Source organism: Parus major, chromosome Z (assembly GCF_001522545.3).
Source record: "Parus major isolate Abel chromosome Z, Parus_major1.1, whole genome shotgun sequence".
NCBI lineage: Eukaryota > Metazoa > Chordata > Aves > Passeriformes > Paridae > Parus > Parus major.
Genome location: NC_031799.1, coordinates 60,298,714 through 60,310,262, shown reverse-complemented (window position 1 = coordinate 60,310,262; position 11,549 = coordinate 60,298,714).

Here is an 11,549-nt window from a genome sequence, read left to right as displayed (position 1 = left end):
TAGGCAAGCAGACATCCTAGCCATGGTGGCCCGAAACACATTACCTGACCTCTTTGAGCAGGCTAAAATCAACCACTTTTTCCATTAGAATGTACCTGCACTAGTCCGATGTTTAAAATCACTAGAAAGCAGGCAAAATCCATTGTGGTAACATGCCCAAATTGTCAAGCTTATGTTCTGCTGTCTATCAGAGCAAGAGTCAATCCTTGAGGACTGCAGAGTCTCCAGCTCTAGCAGATGGACTTGATGCATTATGTCCCTTTTGGTAGGCTAAAATATACACATGTGTCTATTGACACATTCTCAGGGGCTGTCTTTGCTTCTGCACGTGCTGAAGAAAAAGCAAAAGATGCTATAAGACACTACCCATTAGCTTTTTCCACTTTGGGCATCCCCCAATTAAAAAAAAACCTGACAATGGCCTCACACCTCACACCAGTTCCACCTATTTTTAAATCAATGTGGTGTACAGCACATCACAGGCATACCGCACTCCCTTACAGGACAATCAATCCTTGAGAGGGCCCACCATTCCATCAAGCAGATCCTTGGTAAACAGAGAGGGGGAGACTTTATCTCCCATTGAGAGACTGGAAAAGGCTCTTTATGTGTTCAACTTTTTAAACAATTTGTTCATGGATCCCACTCCCCCAATCAGGCACTTTGACAGTTTGACTAATGGATAGCTAAAAGGAAAACTGCCTGTGTTGATCATGATGATCATGGTCATGGGCCATTTCCCACTAATAACCTGGGGGAGAGAGAATGCTTGTGTCTCTACAGGGACCGGCCCAAGGTGGACCCCAGCAAAAACCATCAAAACCTATATAGAAGCCATCAGACCAACTTCAAGACAACAGCTAGAGGAAAAACAAAAAGAAAATGCAAGGGAGGCTAGTGAAACCTGGAAAAGGAGACAGAAGTCCAAAGAAGATTCTCCAGGCAGTTTCACATCTATCAGGACCTGATACCAGATTTGCAGGACTGATTTGCCAGCCTCACCAGATATACTCAACTGCATTCACCAGACTTTATTTTTTTCATGATTTGTTAAATTGTATCTGGACTATATTTGAACCGTTTGTTACAAAGTCTGCGAGGGTTTGTATGTAGTGCAGGCTCTACTTTTAAGCTGTCATCTGTTTATTTACAGGCCACCCAGGTCTTCAGAGGCCAGAATCCAACTATGGCCAGAGAACTGTTCATTGCCCTAACGATGAAAATTTGGATGCTCATCTCTCTATTTCATGCCTTTGGCTGGGTGATCTGACAACCCAGCCACAATGTTTGGGTCACTTTAGCTAAGACTCTAAAACAAGATGACATGTGCCTACCTGTCGTAAGCCCTGATTACCCACTATCAACATGGGTGGTAGGGCTGCCCGTTGATGTGTGCCCAATGACTGTGGATACCATCAATGGAAGACAGTGTAGTCCCCCACCAAGGGATACAACCTGGTGGGTAACTGTGATAGCTGGACCATGAGGCTTCAATTTTTAATAGAAGAACCCCAAGAATTGGACCTACTGGAGTCTTAAATGAATTATTGTGTCAAATTTTATTTTAAACCCAAAGTGGGGGAGTGGAGAATAATGAGACCAGAGGAAGAAAAGGCAATTCCCAGAACACATATCATTATCCATCGTACAATATAGGGAAACAAACACTTGGTGCCAATATACATATCTGATCATTTCATGGTCTGGTACTTCCCGCCATAAGTTACCAAACGGTGTATTCCTTATCTGTGGGGATTGAGCAAGGAATGGGATCCCAGCTTACCTAAAGGGTGATTCCTGTAGCATTGGATGGCTTGCTATCCTCACTTCCAATATTACAGTAATTCAGGATTAGAAAGACAAATCAGGCTGAAAAAAGAGAGCACTTAAACAATTTGATGAAAATTCTGATGACCAAATTAAGAACTGGAGTTATGGAAAGAGAGTCGCAGCCTCCATTTTTCTACCATGAGTGGCAGCAGCCAAGAGTCTCAGAGAATTGACCCATTTAGAGTGTTTGATTAGCAAGCAGCCCATTGCTACCTTGGTTGCACTGACTGGCCTACTCAAAGATGAGGAAACCATCTAAAAAACATGCTACAATGCAGAATAGAGCAGCTATTGACTATCTGCTGCTTGCCCACGGATACGGCTGCCGGGAGTTTGAAGGCATGTGTTGCTTCAACTTATCATCATACAGCAAATCCATAACTGGAGCATCCAATTCTTAAAGGATCAAGTGAAGAAAATCCAAATGGAGGGCAACAACAACAACTGGGTCAGCAAGTTTTCAAGGACTGGGGACTTAAGGATTGGCTTCTATCTTTAGTTAAGACTGTTCTTTGGACGCTCTTTAGTGTTATTATTGTGTTTGTGTTTGTTTTCTTCAAGTGTCTGCAAAGATCCACGGCTGGTGACCTTCTTGATTAAGCAGAAAGGGTAAGCTGTGGATGCCCAGGGGCCTGTTGCTGGAATGTTTCAACCCTGGAGGGAATGGCATGGGAGAGGAGAGGTGTCCCTCTAGATTGGGGTAGGGAGGGACTAGTTCCCATGGGCGTGTATAACCACATGGTAATACCTTTTGGGTTCTGGTATTATAATGGTTTGTAAAACTTGATATCACTCTCGTTGAGCTTCTGTTTGCCATTTATGTACACCTCCTAGAATGTTACTCCTTCCCTTAACCCCATTGGCTCTGCTTTGCTGCAACACTCCACCCCTGTTATTCCATTAGTTCTTCTGGTCTTTTTCCACACCCCTGCACCAATTTCCCTTGTCCCTATTGGACCTTGACCCTCAGACCCGCCCTTTTGGCCCTGTATTTAACCCTGGGCCCTTCGCCTGGTCCTGTTCTCATCCCTGAATTTATTGGAGGCTGTTAGCCTTTGGATAAACAGCCTTTGGATACTCAAATGAGGATCCTTTTGCCTTTACCGTCAGAAATCTCTAGTGGTGCTCTCTGTGCCCTGAGAACTCAGATCATTCTCATGGATTCATTGTGGCACACACTGTAACAGGTATGGGTGAATGCTCCTGATTTGCTTCAGCATGGGGTCAGTGATGCCAGCTTAAACTCCTTGAAAAGGTGAGTTAGAGGCTGCTGTAGTGAATCAGGCTTAGCTCAAATACCCTAAATATGTGGCTGACATAGGTGGAACTGTTTCAAATTTCCAGACAACAACAATAACTTAAGTGGAGTGACTGCTGTAGCTACACAAACATCTGTCTATGTCTTGGCTGTCACTGCATGTAAACCCTGAAAAGTTTCAATCTATGGTACCTTGTAGAAATAATCTTAACTACAATGTAAGTGTTAAGCAAAGAATTTTTTAACTATGATTGGATAATATTCCAGTATCTAGTCATAATCAAGTAAAAACACTTTCTAAAGAATGTTCCAAAGCATTCATACATATTTTGCAAACTTGTTCATATGAATTTGTTCATTAACATTCTCTAGACCAGAAGACAATGATGCTAGGTGAGGAGTATGGATAGTAAAAGGGTAGAAGTCCTGGGATGGAAGTACCCTCAAGGAAAAGCTGTACATCTTTAACTACACCCCTTACTTGGTTTTGATTTTCAGAGAGAAAGTGGCATGGATTTGTGGGGCAAGCTTCTGAAACACTTAGCAGTAGGCTAGAAATACTACTAAATTCTTCAGAAACAAAACTATTTTATTTCAAGTATGAGATTATTGTATGTATCAATGATCCATGGCTGACAAGACTCTTCAGTGCATCTCTTGGCTAGTTTTAGGTTATACCCTGGAGCTAAAGAATGGACTGATGTAAAGTTTGGAAACCCCAAAAGGAACGATTTCTATCAGAATGCCATAGACATCCATACCTTGAAAAACATTGGCAAAAATTCTGATTTTTTTTTTTTATGTTACTTCCTGGTGTATCCTGTCCTAAAAGTGAACATTCAACAATTCCATAAAATTAACATTTCCCTTTAAAATCCCTTGACCAAAATAAAGAGTACTTCAACACCATGTAAGTATGTTTAGTAAAGGAATTAAAATTTCTTGGGACTAACAGAGCAAAATACTCAAGTTTTCAGAAGTAGGTTGGCATTTTTTAAATTTTCCAAAAAAAAAAAAAAAGGATTTATGTAAAGTTGTCAGTCTAAAGGTAGTTTTGGATTTACTCCCTGTATTTTAGTAGTCATTCACTTTGCATCAAGTGTGATATGATGAAACTTGGAAGTTTTCTCTTGAAAAATGATGTGTCTTATAGGTAGCAGGAACTAAGTAATTTTAGCTATGGCAGAGTAATAAAAAACATTCTTACTATGGATTCATTGAAGATACAAGGACAAATAATAACCTTGGTAGGTCTATTATAGCACTTATTTAAAAAACAGAAAAAAGAAGAATAAGGGAAGGAAAGGGTTTTATATTTGAATTATATCTATGTCTTCATATTAAGAAGAAAATTTATAAACCTACGTGGATAAAGGTTTAGGAGTAGGATGCTGTTGATGTGTTTGAAAGTATTTAAAAACAAATATAAAACTAAACAGCAGTTTGCACAATTTCTAGAACCTTCTTGATAATTTTTAGTAATAAAGTTATATATATTTTATATACATATTAGAGCGATAAATTAATGTTGTTTTGCTAATTTGATGATTCAGAAATTAGCAATTCATAACACTGATTCTAAACAAATAATGAATATAAGAGACTTATTGTCATATGTACAGTAGGAACATATTTGACTATATCAAATGTAATACATAAAGCCTTTGCCTGTTGGTAGAAATAACAAAAATGTAAATCCTATTCACTGTAAGCAAACAAGAAACCTATTGAAACCGATGGAACTATTTCCAGGAAGAAATGCAAAAAGGATTTGACCCAGGCACATAATTTAAAAATTACCTGAATCCTGCCCATGCAGGTGCAAAAGACAAATGGGTACACTCAGATATAGACATCCAGTCTACACTTCACACTCTTCCATGCAATATTGGAATTTTAATTTACTATTTAGGTATTTTCTGGGGTTGGCAGGGTGAGAAAGAGTTAAAGAAACATTTTCACATTTACCTAGGGAACCTGACCATCCTCTCAGTGAAAGGAAGCAATAAGGTTCCCAAGGTTCCTTGTTCCCATGCTCCGTGGGATCTCTCAGTTGCTAAAAGTCTATGGACTACAGTTTTGTATTTCTTTCTTTCAGCCTGGACTTCTAGTTGATCCTACTTTTAGAACTGATGTGCAGTATTTAGAGCCTGGCACAGAGCCGCAGTTATCATAAACCCTCTCTGCTAGCTGGAGCAGAGAACACTTCCAGGCTCGGAGCTCTCTTCATGTGAGAGAATTCTTAAATACAAGATGAAATACAATTTCTTAAATACAAGATGAAAAAAAAGGAAAATAAGTGAATTATTTGGGAATAAGTTTGGTAATCAAAGACTGAGAAATTTTATTAAAATGATAACAAAGGTCTTGTAATCAATTAAAGCCCTTTCATCTTTATGTAAATGCTAAACAGAGATATGATGCTGTTTGTAGTCCTTTCTGAAATGCATGGAGGATATCATGATGAATATGCTGAGCCTTCAGCCCTGAGGGTTGGTCTGTGTGGGAGGACACACCTGCCTAAATGGGAGCCATCCACTCCCACCTGTGGGATCTCAGCATGTGATTTCAGCACTTGTTCTTTTTGTCAAACTACAGTTTGGCACCAGAAAAATAACCTACCCCCAAAATTTGTTCTTGGTTTTCCCTTTACCTGGAGACAATGAACAGAAACAAACATACTTCTCAAAAGGAAAGCAGAATTATTTTATCATCAAGACACTAATTAAGATATTTTCTCCTGTTCAGAATCTATTTTCCTGGGTTGAATTAAAACTATTACATTAAATTGAAGGTATTTTACATTTTTACGGTAAAAAATAATCATAAGATGCTGTTTATTTGCTGCATTTTTTTAGCATATATGCTTGAAAAAATATGAAATAATGGTCCAGTTTTTCACCCTAATTATGAAATTCAGAGATTGAACTGAGTTTTTGGTTTCTGAAGGAAGTATTATAAGGTCACCATAATGCTAAACAGGATTCCATATTAGCTGATAATTTCTGAAAAGTCCTTACTTTTGAAAACAAAACAAAACAAACCACCAACCTAAAAGGAAAAAGCCCTGGCAACCATTCTGCCGAATAAAAAATATTTATATCAATCCCCTCATCTAAATTCTTAGACAGATCACTGCTCAAAATGCAGTCACCTGACAAAAACAGTTCTAATTATTACCCCCTTGGGCTAACATTTTTCAGAGTGACTGGCTAAAGTGCACTCCAGCTCATAATTTTTATCTCTGACAGTGGAAGACATAACCTAGTTTCCTCTAATGCAAAAGTCTCTAATCTAGAGGGCAAGACCCTTTTCCGTATAACACTGAAGGGAGAAAATGCAATTTGAGCACAGGAAAATTGCCCACATAGTTTGATAGTTCTACTGTTCTCATTTTTTTTCTCCAGGATTAAATGTCTTGTTTTATTTTATGCTAAATTATGACCTGGCTCAGACTTGTATATATTCTTCATCATATACTGGGAATTTTGTACTGTAAAAACAAAGGGACCTAGAAATGTGGTCTAGTTTTCTTATTCACATTTTAGCCATTAAAATTTCCAGTTTTCCTCATGGGGCTAAGGATATTTTTTTCTTAATAGATAGTTCTTGCTTCAGCAAGTGGCACTTGCAAACAATAAGCTTCATTCACCTCTGGGTTAATCCAGTTGTGTATCAGCACAATGTGATTGATTTCATATTGGTGTAATGCAGTAGTGAATCAAGGTTTGAAAGCAGAGCACTACATTAAAATCTACATTTGTATCCTGACACACTGGGGAGCAGACTTTCAGATGGGCTTCATCCCAATGTTGTTTCCTTGCAGCACATTTTTCAGCACAAAAATAAAATAATAATAATAAAAAAATCCACAATTTTGCTCTCATGAACGCCACAGGGAACAAAAATTAGAAAGTCTCTTGGATAGCGAACTCCCTGAATTATATATGTACCTACCTGAATTATACATGCAATTGAGTAGTTAGATGCTTAACTACTAATATTTGCAATAGAGGGTACCTGTCAAAATCTGGGCCTCGATGTGCAAACTCAACTGCTAACAGTGTCTCAGCTGAGATAAGCAGATTTACCCGTGTGCACAGAGGGGGCTGCCTCACTCCAATTAGCACCACCCAAACGGTTCAGCCTTCCCTCCCCCCTGACATCAGGGACACTACTGCATCTGTCCCCAGCTGAGCCTGACCAGAAGGATTCCTGGCAATATTAGGAGAAATGAATTAACCCTTTTCTCCTTTTTTTTTGGTTCAGTTCACATAGGCAGAGCTGAATAATAAATTGTCCTCAATCTTTTAAAGCAAAAAATGTTGAAGAGTTTGAAAGGAGTGTGTCAGGAATGCTGGAAGAGTTGTTTTTTGTGCTGTGTTTTTATTAACAATTTTTTTTTTCTCCTAGTCTAAGAACCACTTTTTCCTTTGTAGCTTGACAGCTGCTGCTTAACACCTTTTTTTTCCAGCTGGCAGGACAGCAGGGTGAGCATGTTTGTGGTTAGCATGCATTGCTTTTGTGAGCAGTGGGGGCACCAGTTCCCTCCTGAAAATGCACGTCACCCTCACAGCTCGTACATCTTCCATCACTTTGAGGACTATCTAGAAATACCAGTGGTAAAACTACTGTCCAAATAAAGGACAATCAAACCTATCTTCTGTTAAAAGCCCAATTGTGGCAATGATTATGTTAGTCCACATTCTTTTTTAAGCTGGACTCAATTTTTTTTTTAATACTGATGTTCGACAGAGTTTTCAGTGAATTATAGTACTTTGTGCTGGTGAGTCAGTGCTGGATGAATGGTCTCCTTTGCCTTTTTTAAGGACATTGAATGAATGAATGTGAGCAGGGAAAACTGGAGCCTGAGGCCAAAATAACCAGAAACCCTAAGTCCTTGAAAGCCTCTTGGGTTCAGATTCTGGGCAGAGAATTTTTTTTTTGTATAAATCCTTTTCTGTGTACGCACATCTGTTTGCAGGATCTCATCATAAACTTGTGCAGAAGATCACAGTATTTTTTAGCATCCATGCTTCAGGCTGAAATTGTGACAGGAACAATGGCTCTGAAGGGTGACTTTGGTTGCCTGGCTAGGTACCATTCACCAAGACATGGTGCATAATACAGTAGTTACTGCAGGAGACCATAAAATGTAAGATACTTGGTGGGTAGATTCTTAAGTGAGATTACCCTTTGCAATCAGAAGAGAACAGCTGAGATGTTTGAGTACTAAAGCCTGAGTTTAGCTGAGCAGTGCAATCAAAGTAAAATGGCATTTCCCCATATATTATACACAATTAGAAGGTTTCCTTGTTTTTGTGTGGTTAGTGAGGCAAGCAGGGAGATATAAAGCAAACTATTTATTTTCTACCATCATGTATCACAGCATTAGTGGTTAATATTTGAATTACCTTGTTTTCTACATTTTTTCTTGACTATGAGAGCTTAAGCTCATAAAGCATCAGAAGAACCCTACGGGATTTCCATGAAAACTTCTATTCTGAAACAAGCCCATCAATTATCAACGTATCTTATACTACTGCAGTCAGATGTATCAGTGCTCCATACTCCTGGCCATGGTGGACCCTTGCAAAGGTCACAGAGTTTTTGATGTCATCCTGAACCATCAGTCCTTAGGCATCCTGCTCAGACAACTGTTTGTCAGCCTGCCCAGAGGCAGGAGAAGCCCAGCTCCTCTCAGATGCTGTAGGAGACACATGATTAATAGCTTTTAGTCAGTCCTGGTGAGTGGGATTATAGTCAATGAGAAAGGCTTAACACCCGTTCACCAAGACATTTGTCCTCTGGTAGCTAGGTCTCATAATTGTCTATCCTTTGATATAGATTAACTGATGGCTTGTCCTTCAGTGAGGCACAGCATAAATACTGAAAGATCCTTCATAACACTGGTGGTTAAATTCAGACTGACAAATGAGCTGTAACCACTACCTGAGGGAATAATTGTACAGCAGCTCTTATGCAGCCAATGAATTGTCAAGGCAAGAACTTCCTATGGGCAGGTCACTCAAATAACCTCTGCTGAAACCCAAGCTCTGAGCAGCAAAGGGCTGAAACATGCCCAAACTCCCGGGAAGAGCCACTCCAGAGGCCCAAAGATAATGCAAATTCTGTAATGCTGAACATAGTATGGAACACATCAAGGAATGCATGTAAAGAGCAAGATATCCATAATCAGCAAATGGTGCTTGAAGGTATTTCTGGTGCTGTTTGGAAAGGACATGATGAATGAATGGTGAATCTTACTCCTTTGCAAAGAATGCCTACAAATACTGAGCCTGCATTTTTCTCACCTTCTGACTCCCACAGTTTGGGCACTGTCACACACTCCCATGGTGCCACACACTCTTGTCATTCACCAGTCCCATGTGACTGGTGTTGCTGGTCTGAGGACCTGCTGTTTGAAGCCTAGCGCTTTTCTGACATGATGTTGTCTACTTAATGGACGAGGACAGTTGAACAGTCCAGACTCCAGCTTCATGTAAATAATTTTTTAGAACAGAATGATCTTGGCACATATACAATATTTTATAAGAAGGTAATTTATTAGGACAATGAAAAAAAAACCCAACAAAACTAGTCCTTTTTTGTTTCTGTTTTTCTGAGAGCTGTGTAGACATGAAAGGAAGAAGCCTTTATATTAATTTGGACTACATATAGTAGTTGGATAGTGTAGCTGGGATGAGGAAGTGTTTTTGAACACTTAATGATATGTTGTTTAATGATTACTAAGGGAAGAAGTGAGGAAAAGTGAATCATCTGGTCAGTGGGAGATCTGCAGTTCACTTCAGCAAAGTTAGGATTTCATCACAAATCTGCTGCTGACAGCAGTGTTGATGAACATCTTAAAAACACTGCAGTATTATGTCATTGTTTAGTTGGGAAGGGAGTAAGCCTGTGCCTTGGGAGTAATTCACTATATCACCTAAACAACTTCATCATCTAAGTTTCTCATGTGTATGCAAAAGGTAGACCCAGATACTTGAAAACGGAAAACAATACATTTGAACACCTACTGGAGGTCACAAAATCCCTGTATTTTCCTAGGGAATTCTTCATTTTAGCTGCACTGTTTCTGAATTGTAGCTCTGGTTTAATTTTCAGCCTGCTACATAATGGATTTCACTGTTACAGGTTTTCATACTTGAAAGTAGAAAACTGTAAGGAACAAAGAGAGGAAAGCAGTAATAGCTTATAAGCAAAATAGTGTAAAATGGTCTTACTTCTGCAGTAGAGTTACTGATTTGATTGCTCTTCTTTTAACGTATTTTACCTACTTTCCTTAAATATAAATTACACGCATGAAGAAAATAATGTATGTTTCAGTTAGATATCTTCTGTCCATATGCTCATGATGGAACTGGAAAGGTTCAGGAAGACAGGGCACAACCATGTGCATTAAGTCTGACTTCTTCCAAAAGTAAGCAGAAGTAAAACAAAGACACATGCCTAATTAAGAAGAATATGAAATAAACTTACTCATCTACATAATCCTTATTTAGGAGTGCAGTGTAAATAACATCACACTTGCTCATGTGCACACAGACTGCATGAAATACTTCAGAATGGCTTCTTAGAACAGTCTTGTAGACTGCAATTTTTTTGAGCAATCCAAACATCCCCATTAAACAAACCCAAACAGGATTCAGAAAATGCAGGGTTCCAACACTTTCCCCCAGGATTAGAGAACCGCTGAGCATTCTTGTTCAATTTAAACAAAGTAAATGGCATACCCTCCATTAGTATACCCTCCCCTAATGGGCACCCCCACTGGGGACATTGTTCAGGCACCACCACGGACACGTCCCAAGTGCAGCTGGATATGTAAACAAGGACATAATCCGCCTGAAAGAATACTCACAGTTTGGCAGAGCTCGCTGTGTTGTTAATGCATTGTGCCAAAGCAATAACAAAGCCGTCATTTTAAAGTTTATTTGCAAGATTTTAATAATCAAGAAATTTTCCAGAAATCACTTCTGAGGGAAGGATGTTCCAGAAAGTCACCATTTAGGGGAAGAAAGTTTCCAGATGACATTTTTTTGGTGTCTGTAGCCTGTCCCTCAGAATAAATCACAATTTAGTCTGAGTTCATTTGAGACAGAAAACACATTGCTCTAGTACAATGTAAGGGAGCCTTCTGGGTTTTTATTCAGAATTCTCTCAATTTCTTGCAAGACCAATAAGCTTTAGGTTATAGTTTTTCATTAGGCTGGAGATAGTCAAGGTGCTGTATCTTGGCTTACTAGCAATGAATTCAAAACATTAGCATTTATAAATTCAATATAGTCATCCTGTTAATGTACAAACAAATATTTCTGAGTTTGGTACCCCAAGGAAAGAAAGTAGCTTGACAATTTTTTTCAGTTTTATTGGTTGATAATCTGGATTTTTAAAGTTTTTCTGGTGTTTTTGGGACAGTCATAATAATAGCAGAATAATG